Consider the following 3,751-nt stretch of genomic DNA (forward strand, 5'->3'; position numbering starts at 1 on the left):
CAACCAAAGAGTATACATGGAGGGACCCACGGCTCCAGCCACAAATGTAGCAGAGGATGGCATTGTCTGGCATCAGTAGGAAGAGAGAAGCCCTTGGTCCTGTGAAGGCTCGATTCCCCAGGGTAGAGAAATGTCAGGATGTTGATGTGGGAGTGGGTAGGTGGGAGGGGGAGCATATTCACTGAAGCAGGGAGAAGGGGAATGGGAGGGGGTGGACTGGGAAAGAGGATAACATTTGAAATGTAAATTACATAAACTATCCCATAAAAAAGAAGAAACAAGTGAATCTCTTTAAAAAAATATAGGAAAATACAAGCAAACAGAAAATTAATAAAATTACTCAATTAACTCAATTAACAAATAAAGGCACACACTAACAGACTGGATATGTAAACAGGATCTGTCATTTTGCTGCATACAGAAAACACACCTCAGCAACAAAGATAGGCATTACCTCAGAGCAAAGGAATGGAAAAAGGTTGTCAAAGCAAACAGACCCAAGAAACAAGCTGCAGTAGCCATTCAAATAGTTATAATATTCTAATAGCTTTCAACCAAACATAATCAAAAGAAATGGGGAAGGACACTTTATACACGTCAAAGAAAAATATCCACCAGATGACATTTCAATTCTGAACATCCATGCCTCAAATGCAAGGACACCCTTTTTGATATAAGAAATATTACTAAAGCTCAAATCACACATTGAACACCAGACAATAATAGTAAGGGATTCCAAACACCCCACTCTCATCACTGGACAAGTTATCAAAACAGAAACTAAACAAAAAAAAAATGAAACTAACAGATGCTATGAACCAAATAGATTCAACAGCTATCTACAGAACCTTTCACAGAAAAACAAAAGAGTACATCTTCTCCTCAGCACTTCATGAAACATCCTCCAAAACTGAACATACTTAGACACAAAACAAGTCTCCACAAATACAAGAAGATTGAAATACCCCCCTGCAATTAATCACATCACCATGGATTGAGGCTTCAACAACTTCAGAAAGAACAAAAGCCCACATACTCAATGAAACTGAACAACTCTATACTCAATTATCACATAGTAAGGAAGAAATAAGGAAAAAAATCAAAGACTTTCTAGAATTCAATAAAAGTGAAGATACAGCATACCCAAACTTATGGGATACAATGAAAGCACAGCTAAGAGGAAAATTCATAGCACTAAGTACCTTCATAAAAGAATTGGAGAAATCTCATATTAGCAACATAGCACCACAGCTGAAATCTTTAGAACAAAAAAAAAAAAAAAAAAAAAAAGCAAACACACCCAATAGGAGGAGGTGATAGGAAATAGTCAAACTCGGGGCTGAAATCAATTAGAAACAAAGAGAACAATACAAAGAATTAACAGAACGAGAGCTTGTTCTTTGAGAAAATCAACAAGATAGACAAACTATTAGCCAAATTAACTAAAAGACAAAGAGAAAGTATCCAAATTAACAAAATCAGAAATGAAAAAGTAGAGAACAAAAGAAACTGAGAAAATTCAATTTTTAATTATGTCATGTTTAAAAAAAAGTGTATTCCACAAAACTAGATGATTTTCTAGACAGATACTACTTATGTAAGTTAAGTCAAGAGCAGGTAAACTATCTAAACAGTCACATAACCCCTAAGTAAGTAAAAGAAGTCATTAAAACTCTCCCAACCAGGGTTTGGGGATTTAGCTCAATGGTAGGGCGCTTGCCTAGCAAGTGCAAGGCCCTGGGTTCGGTCCCCAGCTCTGAAAAGAAGAAAAAGAAAAAAAAAAAAAACTCTCCCAACCAAAAAAGGCCTGGGGCCAGATTGTTTTAATGCAGAATTCAACTAAACTTTCAAAGAAGGGCTAATACCAATACTCTTCAAACTATTCCACAACATAGAAACAGAAAACACACTACATAATTCATTCTGTGTGGCCACAGTCACCCTGATAACTAAATCACACAAAGACTCAACAAAAAAAAAGATCACTTCATCTCAATTTTACTTATCAACATCAATGCAAAATTAGGCAATAAAATTCTCACAAACTGAATCCAAGAACACATCAAAAATGTCATTTATGGGGGTTGGGGATTTAGCTCAGTGGTAGGGCGCTTGCCTAACAAGCACAAGGCCCTGGGTTCGGTCCCCAGCTCCAAAAAAAAGAAAAGAAAAAAAATGTCATTTATGATAGCCAGCAGAAGTGAAGCCTAGAACCCCATTATCTAGGTCTGACCTTGCACCATGGTCTGAAGGAGACTTGCGGGAACCCAAGAGCACCCTGCATCCCTACAGGGTCCCAAAACTAACCCTGGAATCCTAACCACCCATTTGGGAGACACCTCCAACTGGTCTACCAGATGCTATCAGTATTATCCAGTCAATACTAGGGGAAACCAGATGCCTAAAAGATAGCACAAGAACATAATCAATGAAATACAGGGAAATATGGCACCACCAGAGCCCAGCTATCCTGCTAAAACAAATGCTAAATATCCTACTGAAACCAAAGCACAAGAAGAGGATCTTAAGTCCAATCTTATAAAGATAATAGCGGTCTTTAAAGAAGTCATGAATAAATCCCTTAAGGAAATACAGAAAAATACATTCAAAAGGGTAGAGGCATTAAAAGAAGCAAATCAATATAAAGAAATAAAGGAAAATACAATTGAATAGGTAAAGGATAAGAATAAGATTGTCCTAGACCTGAAAAGGGAACTGAAAGCAATAAAGAAAACACAACGAAGGCAATCCTGGAGATGGAAAACATAGGCAAGAGATCAGGAACTACAGACATAAGCATCACCAACAGTGTATGGGAGATGGAAGAAAGAATCTTCGGTTAAGGTTCTCTGCTCCTCCCTGTTCCAGAGACAGCCGCATCTTCTCGTGCAGTGCCAGCCTCGTCTCACAGACAAGATGGTGAAGGTCGGTGTGAATGGATTTGGCCGTATTGGGTGCCTGGTTACCAGGGCTGTCTTCTCTTCTGCATCTGGCAAAGTGGAGATTGTTGCCATCAATGACCCCTTCATTGACCTCAACTACATGGTCTACATGTTCCAGTATGACTCTACCCATGGCAAGTTCAACGGCACAGTCAAGGCTGAGAATGGGAAGCTTGTCATTAACGGGAAGTCCATCACCATCTTCCAGGAGTGAGATCCCGCTAACATCAAATGGGGTGACGCTGGTGCTGAGTATGTTGTGGAGCCTACTGGCATCTTCACCACCATGGAGAAGGCTGGGGCTCACTTGAAAGGTGGGGCCAAAAGGGTCATCATCTCCGCCCCTTCAGCCGATGCCTCCATATTTGTGATGGGTGTGAACCATGAGAGATATGACAACTCCCTCAAGATTGTCAGCAATGCATCCTGCACCACCAACTGCTTATCCCCCCTGGCCAAGGTCATCCATGACAACTTTTGCATCATGGAAGGGCTCATGACTACAGTCCATGCCATCACTGCCACTCAGAAGACTGTGGATGGCCCCTCTGGAAAGCTGTGACGTGATGGCCATGGGGCAGCCCAGAACATCATCCTGAATCCACTGGTGCTGCCAAGGCTGTGAGCAAGGTCATCCCAGAGCTGAATGGCATGGCCTTCCATGTTCCTACCCCTTCAATAGAGGAATGGATACAGAAAATGTGATACATTCATAGACTACATGAAGCTCAAGAAAAAGGATGACCAAAATGCAGATGCTTCACTCCTTCTTAAAAGAGGGAACAAAAATATTCATAGGAGGGGATATG

At 40.4% G+C, this 3,751-nt stretch overlaps 1 pseudogene; it reads left to right on the forward strand.

Annotated features, from left to right (window-relative positions):
* The first annotated feature begins 2,916 nt into the window (after positions 1–2,916).
* On the forward strand, positions 2,917–3,342 carry LOC116886357 (annotated as a pseudogene).
* The last annotated feature ends 409 nt before the right edge of the window (positions 3,343–3,751 follow it).

Source organism: Rattus rattus, chromosome 1 (genome assembly GCF_011064425.1).
Source record: "Rattus rattus isolate New Zealand chromosome 1, Rrattus_CSIRO_v1, whole genome shotgun sequence".
Classification (NCBI taxonomy): domain Eukaryota; kingdom Metazoa; phylum Chordata; class Mammalia; order Rodentia; family Muridae; genus Rattus; species Rattus rattus.